Source organism: Chenopodium quinoa, unplaced genomic scaffold (assembly GCF_001683475.1).
Source record: "Chenopodium quinoa cultivar QQ74 unplaced genomic scaffold, ASM168347v1, whole genome shotgun sequence".
NCBI lineage: Eukaryota > Viridiplantae > Streptophyta > Magnoliopsida > Caryophyllales > Amaranthaceae > Chenopodium > Chenopodium quinoa.
Genome location: NW_018744367.1, coordinates 9955094 through 9966674, shown reverse-complemented (window position 1 = coordinate 9966674; position 11581 = coordinate 9955094). Strand labels below are relative to the sequence as shown.

The 11581-nt window shown below is 34.2% G+C and overlaps 2 long non-coding RNA genes across 2 annotated transcripts; both read right to left on the bottom strand.

The window, feature by feature from the left end:
• Nucleotides 1-6752: 6752 nt before the first annotated feature.
• On the bottom strand, nt 6753-7846 carry LOC110696792. The gene is made up of 3 exons (XR_002506393.1): nt 7716-7846; nt 7262-7553; nt 6753-7158 (listed from the first exon to the last, which is right to left on the bottom strand). It is a non-coding gene; the product is annotated as an uncharacterized LOC110696792 (long non-coding RNA).
• Nucleotides 7847-9530: 1684 nt separating this feature from the next.
• LOC110696791 lies at nt 9531-10467 on the bottom strand. Its single transcript, XR_002506392.1, has 2 exons — nt 10124-10467; nt 9531-9793 (listed from the first exon to the last, which is right to left on the bottom strand). It is a non-coding gene; the product is annotated as an uncharacterized LOC110696791 (long non-coding RNA).
• Between the last annotated feature and the right edge of the window lie 1114 nt (nt 10468-11581).

Here is an 11581-nt window from a genome sequence, read left to right as displayed (position 1 = left end):
AATAAATTGTACAAAAGCAACTTGCAAAATCAGAAAAAGTAGGCATGCCATGTCATATACGAAAAGTAACGTCTGTTACATTCGAATTGACGATGTTGGGTTAAATTAACTCATGGTTAGAAGATGATAGTACTTTTCAGTTTACTTTTTCCCCTTTTTTCTGCAAACACACTGAAAAGGTGAGTGAAATTGAGAGGTTCAACAATGGCGATGCTCATTTTTTACAACTTGTGCGTGTTTGTAACTCTTGTAAGTTGGAACATGGACTTTTAATTTTTTCAGTCACCACACCTTCCCACCAACTGAAAAAGGAGGGGAATAAAAAAAAGCATCTGAAACCATCTTGAAAGCTCCCTGAAACTTTGGTGATAATGGAAGGTCAAAGTGAATCATAGAAGAGTGTCGGGAGGTGGGTTTGTCGGAGAAACGCGGTGGGTGGAGAGAGAATGATGGAGGTTTACGGTGATTGATGATGAATTGACGACAATGGGCATTGGGTTAGTTTAACCCAAGGTTACCTAGGCGTGGATAAACGTTTGTGTACTGTCAAGTGGTATAAAAATTACTTTCCGACTTTACCCCTGCTTTTGCAACGCAAAATTACGAAATTAGGGCTGGATAAACACTCCAAGTTTATCTAGGAGATAAACTTGAATTCTCTCTATTTTTAGTTCATTTTAATTCAGTTCAGCTCCAATAAGTTAAGTTCGGTTCTGTTCTTAAGTTCTTTCTCTCACAAAATATTCAGTTTGGTTCAGCTCCAATAAGTTTAGTTTAGCTCAGTTCTGTAAATCTGAACAGACTCTTATTTGGAGTAATTTGTATTCACACAACAAAATAATTATTTTGATAAATTACTTGTATAAATTTGTATACATCGCGTTTTCTATGCAGTTGGCTACAGTGTGTGGCCACTTGTAAAACAACGAAATTATCTCTATTATACTAACATGGTAACCCCTTATTATATTTATTGAATATCACTTAAGTGTCAAAATAACCCCTATAACACTGACAAAATAACCTATACACCATGCGACCAGCTACCTATAAAAGTTTCCATTCATATATATGCAACTATATATATAATTGTCTATAATAGATAACACAAAGTAAGTGGCATACCGTAATATAAGTTTTCTCTATATATGTAGTTTAATTTGTTGAAAATAATTTAATAGAGTTAGAATCCTCTTTATTTTGCCCATTTTTATAAATCGAGGATGCAAGGAAATGTATGGGTTTTTTTTTTTCTTTTTGTGCAATTATATTTTAGAAAAATAAAAAAAATATCTTACTCCCTCCGTCTTTTTTTTTACATTCCTGTTTTCCTTTTTTAGTAAGTGAATTTTTACCAAATATCCCAAATAATTCCTATTTTTCTGTTTTGCAATCAATATTTTCTCACTCTTATTTTATCATTCTCACTCTTATTTTCCCACTCCTCCTTCATCGTTGTTTCTGGGTTCTTCCACCAGGTTCTCTCTCTACTCTCTTCTTCATCCTCTCTCTCTCTCTCTCTCTCTCTCTCTCTCTCTCTCTCTCTCTCTCTCCCCTTAATTCTCATGATTACATCTGAAATACAGAAATAGTCTTCTGTACAAAAGTATCATGTGAATTTTGCGCAAATAGTGTTCCTTTTTCGTAGATTTGAAGTTTTCGTAATCACCGTTTATTTTCTCTCTCTTAAAAAACCATCAGATCTAGGGTTAGCTTGCTCAATCGATGTTTATTATGCATCCCCCCCCCAATTATTTTGAGGTAATTTTCGACAACCTTCATTAATTTCTTTGAAACCGAGTTTCCCTCTTCCATTTATTTTCGAAGGATGTCTAAGAATTCAAGTTCCTATCTTCCAAAGCAACCAAATCGTCCTGTTTGGGATGAACGGTTTGGCCCAAATCCTGATGTTTTGTTTCGTTGCGATAGTGATGATGATGGTGGGAAAACTCCACCTTATGAGTGTTCGGATCATGACTGTCATTGGCCAACTAACTGCAATGGCAACCATTCTTACAGCTTAGATGTTTGGAGGAGGCGATTTGGTCGTTACCTCGACCCTAGGGAAGAAAGCGGTTGTTTTAGGTGGTCTGTTGGTGACGGTGACAGTAATACCCAAAGTGGTGAGGAGGTGACATCTAAAATGGCTGAAACAAGTCCCTTGTTTGGGATGAGCGGTTTGGCCCAGATCATGATGTTTTGTTTCGTTCTGATAGTGATGATGATGGTGGGGAAACTCCACCTTACGAGTGTTCGAATTGTGACTGTCACTGGCCGACTGAAAGCAATGGCAACCATTCTTATAGCCTAGATGTTTGGCGGAGGCGATTTGGTTGTTACCTCAACCCTAGGGAAGAAAGTGGGTATTTTAGGTGGTTTGTCAGTGACAGTAAAACCCTTAGTGGTGGGGAGGTGACATCTAAAATAAACAAAAAACATGTTGAGGAAGTTAACTGCTCCCTTGATACTGAAAAAAAAAGCCTCTGCTGTTAAAAAAAGTCCCCTGTTGATGAAAAAAAGTCCCTTGTATTTGGTTATGTGAGTAACTCTAGCAACACTATGTCATCTCCATCTTCAGTTCGTCATTACACATTTTGCTATATGAGTAACTCTAGCAACACTAATTCGCCTTCAAATGACGTTAATGTTGGCGGGCTACGTAAGTGATTCACGTGAATCACATAGCTAAGTATTCTTCCTCCTTTTAAATCTATGTTGTTTAAGAACTTTTGATTAGGTTAGTTGTTGAAAGTGTATGCTAGCAAGTGTGATCTCTTGCTGGCCAGGGGAATTATGTGTGTTTGAATGAGGAGAACGACGAATAGGAGCATGTTAAGATTGAATTTATGCTTTACTTTAACATGTTTATGATATATGATCTGATATGATTTTGTTTTAACATGTTTATGATTTATGATTTATGATATATGATATATGCTTTACTTTATTCTCTGATTCCTCTGTTTCCCCATGTACTAGTTGCCCTTTATTTGTCCTAGCTTCCAATATGTTAATGCTTATCTCGTTTACTTTCTTCCAGTTGCCAGGGCGTACATATTATAGTCATGATTTGATTCTTCGTCGATTATGATTATGATTATGATTATGAATTCTATATGGTTTGATTATAGTCCTGATTTGATTCTGTTTTGACTATGCTAATGAATCAAAGGTTATGATTCCTATTTTGATTAAATGTTTGCCAAGGTTGATTTGAATAATATCAGATCTTTGGTTGAGATTTTATTACCACTAAAGCCAAAAACGTGTTTTAAAGTGTTTTAATTTTAAACTTGGCCAAGTACTTATTTATTGGTGAAAATTTTTAAAAGAATTATTTTATTTTATTTTATTTTGAGAAAATCAAATATTTATTTGATTAAATTAAAACCTGATTTTTTTTTTTTAAAAAAAAAGGGTCCGAATTTTTTTTAAAAGAGGTCCGAATTTTATTTTTTTTTTAATTTTAGGGAATGTCAGAAAATTTTTTTAAGGGGGGAGGGCCGAAAATTTTTGGTCTTCTTCTTTATTTATTTTCGAAAATTTGAATTAAAAAAGAGTAAAAAAAAAAAAAATAGTGTAGTTGGATCGGGATCGCAAAGAGCTTTCCAATGATATATTATAAGCCTAATTCCCATGAATAATGAGGAAGTTATGGCCAAAACACTAAATTGAGCCTGAAATGGTTTTGTGGTCTAATGATCTAGTAAAGGACCCATTAATTAATATTCCTAAAATTATTAGGATTGATTTAAATCTTCTAGAATAATCTAGAAGGTTATTTTGAGCTCTAATAAAGTTAAGATTAATAATTATATCTTTTGAGAAATATGAAATTTGATTTGAAATGAAACAAGTGTTTTATTGTGATAAATCTAATTTAAAATTGATAAACACGGAGTTTGTTTACTTAATTATATTAGGAAAAGGATTCCGTACAAAAGCGCGTTTTATCTTTTAAACCAGCGCCAAACGACAGCCTTGTTGCCGAACGACAGACTCTGTCGCCATGCATGATCCCTTTTGTTTCGTGTTGGGTCCTGTCGTTCGCGACAGGAGCCAATTTTACTCCGATTCAAATTCTAACTCTTTTCTATCATTTTCGGACTATTTTCTCTATTAATAGGGTTGTATTTCCCCGTTTTTAATAATCAACAATCATCATCAATTTTATTCTCTTCTCTCTCTCAAGCAATAGCTTTTTCTTTCTCTCTTTTGCTTTCTAGCCAAACGACAGACTCTGTCGCCATGCATGATCCCTTTTGTTTCGTGTTGGGTCCTGTCGTTCGCGACAGGAGCCAATTTTACTCCGATTCAAATTCTAACTCTTTTCTATCCATTTCGGACTATTTTCTCTATTAATAGGGTTGTATTTCCCCGTTTTTAATAATCAACAATCATCATCAATTTTATTCTCTCCTCTCTCTCAAGCAATAGCTTTTTCTTTCTCTCTTTTGCTTTCTAGCTAGCTTTTACATACAAAATACCGCATTCACGAGTTCTAGACACACCTAGCCAAGCTCAAAGTTGTCTTCGCCCTAGACGTCAAAGGTTGATAATTTCCGAGGGTTTGTCCCAAATCTCTATTTCAATTATTTAAATCAATTGTTTGATTTAATATTTTCCTTGAAGTTACTAACGCGTGTATTTTGTTATTAGAAAGAGATACAAGGCAACCAAGTTAGTTGTTTTAATTGTTATATATCTTTAGAAAGCATGTTTATATTATTTTAATTCCTAGTATCATGTTAGGATGCTTTTATTGCTTTCTAGTATCATTTTTAGGTTGCTTCCTGTCTTCTTCTATCATGCTAGTATCATGTTAGGGTTAAAGTTTTGATCTTTAATGTTTAGTGACATGCTAGGATTTGTCATTAATCTTGTTAGTATTATGCCTAGGATCTTCCCAATATTATTATGCTTTATTGAGATTGAGATTAATATTATGATGATGATTTGTTGTGTCAATATAATATTATGTTTCTTGATATTATATTATTGCTTGATCACGCCCTCTCTTGCAGGTTTAAAGGGAATTTGTACTCATAATCACGCTTAATAAGATAATTAATAATCTTGTTTAGGCTAATATGATTATAATTCAAGTGATCGCCAATAATAGATTTGTTTGTGCATTAATATTCAACCAACATAGATTAAACAGGTTTAGGATTAATATATTGATTGTATGTTAGTCAGAAAGCGCACATGGATATGAGAAGAATAAAGTAGAGGCCTATTATTAGGGCAGGTTCAATCTCTTTTAGGTTGGATTTGTACCTTCATCCCCAAATATCCAGTCATGGTTCCAGACCACTATGGAGTTAGCGATCTCATGGATCGTGAAGGGGTGTAACCTTCACCCTGTGAATGGTTTGCAAGTTCCTAAAACTTGTTGGCGACTCTTTTGCTCTAGATTCTTTCCCTTTGGATGCCATCATGCTTAAATGTATGATCACAGTGGGGCTCAAGTGTGGAATGCTTGAAATGTTCCTACACATATGTTTTTTTTCTTCTTTCAATCAATTATGAGACTCCAAAAAATGAGATTATCTATGCAACAACATGTCATGATTATTTTCCATCTGATTCCACCTTTACCAATGGGTGTTGAGACTTTTAGGCAGCTAATTGTGAGCAACGTTTGTGTGAATAATCAGTGATTGATGGGGACTTCTGAGTTGATAAGAATATGTTTATACTTGGCCTTAAAAAAACATTTGATTATATGATGAAAAAACTTTTCATTTCATTGAGTCATTAAAACACTTACAAAAACTTGCTACCACTACTTACATAGCATCACATAGCCCACATGTAGTAAAGTCCCCAAAAACTTGCTACCACTATGTACATAACATCATATTACTTTTCTTTGATGAGCCAACCTCATGGTCATTGCTGCAGAATGGAGTTCCATATTTTGACAAGCCTTGTGACTTTAGAAAATTTTCATTGTTAAGTAATGATGCCCAATGATGTAGTTCTTCATTGTACTCACTATAGTCGAACCCTCTGAATTCCATGTTCTCTGCTTCCTCTTCATGAATCTTTGTGTTATATTCCTCCTAAATACCTGCAACTGTTTCTGGTGGTAGTTGGTGCTATGCTTCTGTTATGTTTTCTGGTTCTTCATCTTGTTCTTCAAATGTTGGATCACCCACATCCCCTTAAATTGCCTCTCATGCCTTCAAAACATCCCATGTAGGCGCATCCATTCTTTCCTTTAGTTTGCTTTGCCTTAAAAGTTTCTCTTTATTAATGTGAGGCACGATGAAGTCATTGCCACCTCCAACCTTTAGTATTTCATTCATGACAGTTTGCAAAGTACACCACACAAAATAGAGTGTTTGTGGCTCTATCTCATGATATGCATCATTAACTGCCTTGAGTAGCTTATCAATGTCTTTTGACATTTTTTTGTTGTTGCAATGATTGTATGCTTCTGAAAAATCCCAAATCTAATATGTTAAGATTAGGGCTGTTTGGTGGTTGTTGTACCAAAATGAATGTGAAATCATCTTGTTTGTAGACTTGTTGCCACTCAAGATCATCCTGAGTTATGTGTGTTTTGCAATTATCTTGTTGAATGTAAATAACCTTTGGCTTCCCTTCATTTGGCCAATTTTCCTTTATAGCTGGTACCAACGTTATTAGAATCGGGATTCTACTTTGAATCGGAAGAGGGGGGTAGAATCAAATCGTAGAATCGACCGCTCTACAATTTTGCAAAAATAAGAAAGTATACCCAACTGTTTCACTTATTTACTCATTTTTTATGTAAATCATGATATTAAATACATTTTTTTTTACATATAACCTAAGAAAATGACAATATTGTCAAACTTATCTATCTAAAGCTAAATTTTATAATGATAATGATGTTTAGAATAGTGCAAAGCACTAATTAGTAGTAATTACAAATCATTCTTAGAAAATAAATTGAAATTAATTAATAATCATCAAAGCCAAAACTACCGCCATCTACATCATCACTTCCTATATCAATTCCTGTGGTAGTCCCTCTAACATCGGTATCATCAACAACTCCAAAATCATCCAAATCAATTTCATTAGAGCCAATAAAAGTTGCAGCAGCCTCATTTCCTTCAGCAGGATCATCATCATCACTTAATGTTTGGACTTCAACCACATTATCTATGTGAAAAAAAGGAAAAGATAAAAACAAGAAGTGTAATATATTAGGAGACTAGGAGTTTTAGAAATTAGAATGAAGAAAAAAAACACTAAAGATACATACCTTGTACTTCTCTGTACAAGCTTTCATTCTCATCTCGTATTGCTTGTCTAGTGAATCTTCTAGCCGCTCGATCGAGTTCATCAAACCATTCTCCACCCGTCGGAAGAACGGGTTCCTCTATTTCAGTAATCTATTCATCATCAGATTGCAATTCATCCAAAATTATAGGTTGTTGTATCACAAACTTGCTTGCTCGTTTCTATTGTCTACGCTTTAACTTCAAATTGTACATCACAAAAACAAGATCATTCATTCTTTGTTGATGCAACCGATTTCTCTTCTTTGTATGAACCTGTTATTATCAAATATCAATTTAAAAATCAGAACATAAACCCATTTATATGATTCATGAATGTATCATTAGATTGTGGAGCTTTTTACTATCTCAAATGCACTCCAATTACGCTCACAACCAGAAGAACTGCAAGTTAAACTAAAAATTCTTATTGCAAACCTTTGTAGCTCCAGACATTCATCTCCATACGACTCCCACCAATCAGCTGAATATAATAAGTAAGTTAGAAAAATATTAAGTTTCATGAATTAAAATATAAAATGATTGACAAATTACAACCTGGAGCTTTTTTTGCACTACAAGAAAATAACCTTTTCGTAGTGATTATTTTAACCTTTACTATCGATTGTAATTGCAACAAAAAACTTTACCAACGAATGGTCATTCGATACAATATTCAATATCGTTGGGGTTGACCTCAATAATCGATACGAACATTTGCATCCAATCGTGGTGATTATTGTAGCGATTACAATCGCTATAAATGTTTAACTCATTTTCTTCAAAAAAAAAAATGTGTGATCTTTACAAGATTCAAACATGCAACCTCAAAGTCTTGTATTAAATGTTTCACCAATAAGCTATGACATATTTTATGTATTCTTTGTCAAACAATATTTATATATCTAGTGTTGAAAAGGCTTTTCATATCGATTTTTAAGATTTAGTGGCGATTGTAAATGATACGATTTCTAAAAATTATATAAATGGGTAAAAATAGTGTGGATATATGTAACATAATGTTTTCCGTATCGATTTTATATGGGAAAACCATGGCGATTATAAAATGAAACGACTTCCTTAATTATTTCACAAACATACTAGCATATTGTAGCGAATGTACAATAGCTACGAAATAATTGCTACCGAAAGACATTTTTTGCTTGTGTCATTGCTTCATAGATGAATCCCATTAAGCAATGTCAATCATACGTAAAACTTTCACAAGTGGCAGGGCACCCTTTAAACATGTTACAACGCTTTGCCAAAACCCTCGAGTATCCAAAACAATTCTTTGTATTTTTTTCCCTTCGTCTGATGTAGCAAACTTACTCGATCTCCACTTATTAGATGCAAACAAAGCCAACAATGGTCCTTTATGTTCATTTAAACACCTCAAAGTCAGGTATGAAGTTGCAAATCTAGTGAAACCAGGCCTAATAAGCTCTCTGCCTTTTGTAAACTCTTTCATCAATGTGAGGACTAAGGTTCTAGAGTATATATATGTTGTTATCTTCCTAGCCTTTGCAATAGTCACACTATGAACCTTTATTTATTTTTTTTATCTAAATCCTCTGACATTAAGTCAATACAATGGGCAGCACATGTTGACCAAAATAACTGACTTCTTTTCTCCATCAATTTTTCACCAACAGCTTTATAATTCGCAGCATTGTCGGTGACTACTTGCACCACATTCTCTTCACCAGCCTGTTCTACAACAGCATCTAACATCTGCTGTCTTAGAGATGTCTAATGTATCGATAGAGGAAAGAAAAACAGAACCTTTAGGGTTATTAACCAAAAAGTTACAAATAGATCGTCTTTTTCTATCACTCCACCCATCCGACATAATTGTGCAACCTGTTTTGTTTCCATTGTTCCTTAAACTCCTCAAGCATATTAATAACATTCGTCACTTCTTTGTTTAAAAATTTAACTCTAATTTCATGGAAGCTTGGAGGTTTAAGTCCAATCCCATACTTAGCCGTTTTTTCAACCATGATTGGAAATTCAGGATTATTTACAACATTATATTAAAGGGAATGACACTAGTGTAGAAAAAACGAGCTATTTGTTGACAAACCTCTTCTCTTTCTTCCTTCTTAAATTTTTGGTTAAGTGTTTTTTGTTGTCCTGGTTTTCTATAAACAAAAGAATCCATTTTACCCCATTGATTATGACCTAACTGATATCCAATACACTCTTCTTCCTCACCAATATCATTCAATTTTTTCTTTTTCTACTGGACTGCTCAACATTAGATTGTAATATTGCCTTAAATTTTTGTTTTACATCATCAGGGACTTGCAAGCAAGCTTCCACATTACAACCAGTTCCAGCAAGGTGATGCTTATGTCTAAATATACCATCAGAACGCACTACTGAACAATATTTGCACCATACCTTTTTAGTATCATTATCAACCTGAAAACCATGCTCCCATCCAGGGTCTGATCTACTACCAGTAGCATTTTTTCTCTTCTTTGCAAAGGTCGAGCCAGAGCTTGACATGCCTATTATTGAAGAGAATATCACATTAAAATTAAGGGTATAAAATTACAAATTCATGAAATTAAATTAAAACCAAAAGAAAAAATAAAATTAGGTGTCAGAAATTCCAGTAAAAATAATCGACCATCAGCCTAATTAAATTAAACTTACTTGTCTCAAATTTTTAATTTTAACAGTTAGGGCAAGTTAAAAGAAATCAATTATCAACCCGAAAAAAAAAATCAATCTTCTACTTATCGTCCCAATAATTATGGAGATACTAAATTACCGAACTACTAAAGGTCTGAAGCTATGGCCAAGCAACTAAAGTCGAACGAAAATAAAATACATACACTTAAATGAAATACTGAAGTTAAACGAAAAAAAAAAACTGATAATCAAGGAGGCAGCACTTTAATGAACTTATGAGCAAATCGAGCCTTGAATTTAAGCAGCAAGCCAGCAACAATGGATGAAAATTCAATTGAGAAAAAGAAACATAAACAACGAAAGTGGAAAGAGTAAAGGAGGAAAAAAGAGTAAAGTTGGAGAGAGAAGAATTAGAGTGAAAGAATCTAGAAAGTTGTAAAAAAAGAAAAAGGAAAACAAAGAACCGATTAGCATCTCATATGGGCTGGACCAATATGGTGTAAAACTCATTTAAGAGTCCAATTCAACGCTTAAGTCAGAATCGTTGGAATTGTAGAAAATTCGCGATTCTACCAATTCTACACGATTCTAACGATTCTATGGCCGATTTTTTAGGATAGCAATTTTATCACCGAGTTAAGTCGTTTAGTAAATTTAAATCGTAGAATCGTACGATTCCACGATTCAAATCGCGATTTTAATAACATTGGCGGGTACAATCAGATCAATAAGCATCCTTCTTGTTGTTTCTTTTGTGTTTGATTCAATGATTTTAGTGACCATAGTCCCCTTCTCCCTATTTTTTGAATCGCTTGGCTGGTTCTTGCTTTGTAAATAGGAAGATGCCATGTCTTCCATAAAAATAACAATCCCCATTTTCATCAAAACTTGGCCTTGAAGTGGCTGCCATGAGCATAGCCTTAGGTATTCTTATGCTTGACTTTGCAGCCCTATGTTTGCCCTTTTCTGACTTTGACAAGTAATACCTCTGACTTTTTCTTGATAAGTTGAACCATTTCTCAGCTATATGAACAAAGTCGTATATTGGAAAGTATTTGTTCTTTGTCCAAGCTGTTGATCCCATCAACAACTCTAGGACCCACTTCAATCTTGCCAATTTGTTAGCTTCTGTCATTTTTTGCTTTAAGGCATTAGTGTGTGCCTTCAAGTCCCCTATTTGGATCATCCTAAACACACTGTGGTTTTAGAGACATTAAGCATGTGAGCCAAGTCTCTGATACATGACCTCTCACCAATGCTCAGCTTTGTTATGTCTTCTTCTTGGATTTGGATCCTTTTCCTTCCTACCAAATGGTATTTTGGAACTGGATTGTAACCTTCAATTTCAGCCATTTTTTTTTTTTTGCATCATGCCATATTTGACTCACAGACCTTGTGCATATATTGAACTTTTCTGATGCTACTTTAATGGCTCCTCTGTGTGGTTTGTCCCCTCCAGCATATTTCATGAGAAACATGAGGACATTAAATCTCCCTTCAGTGCTGAGCCTATTGGCCTTTTTACGTTGCCTTTGTGGAGCTTCTTCTTGCTTCCCATTCATATATATATAGACTTGTTGTTGCATGTAATTAACATGTTCTTCATGTTGTGAATCAGACTCTACTTCAACTGGCTCCGTGTTCAAGTCGATAAAAAGTCT